Below are 377 nucleotides of genomic sequence, written 5' to 3' on the forward strand. Positions count from 1 at the left end.
TGTTAGGTCATGGTGGGATACGGATTTTTGTACAGATATTCCTCAGCTTAAATGATAGGACTTTGTCCCAGTAAACCCATCATAAATTGAAAATAAGTCAAAATGGATTAAAAAATTTTTTTTGGCCTGGTGCAATGGTTCACGCCTGTAATCCCAGCACTTTGGGAGGCCAAAGTGGGTGGATCACCTGAGGTCTGGTGAGACTAGCCTGGCCAACATGGTGAAACCCCATCTCTACTAAAAATATAAAAAATTAGATAGCCGGGCGCGGTGGCTCAAGCCTGTAATCCCAGCACTTTGGGAGGCCGAGGCGGGTGGATCACGAGGTCAAGAGATCGAGACCATCCTGGCCAACATGGTGAAACCCCGTCTCTACT

The sequence above is a fragment of the Cebus imitator genome, unplaced genomic scaffold (assembly GCF_001604975.1).
Source record: "Cebus imitator isolate Cc_AM_T3 unplaced genomic scaffold, Cebus_imitator-1.0 Scaffold96, whole genome shotgun sequence".
Taxonomy (NCBI): domain Eukaryota; kingdom Metazoa; phylum Chordata; class Mammalia; order Primates; family Cebidae; genus Cebus; species Cebus imitator.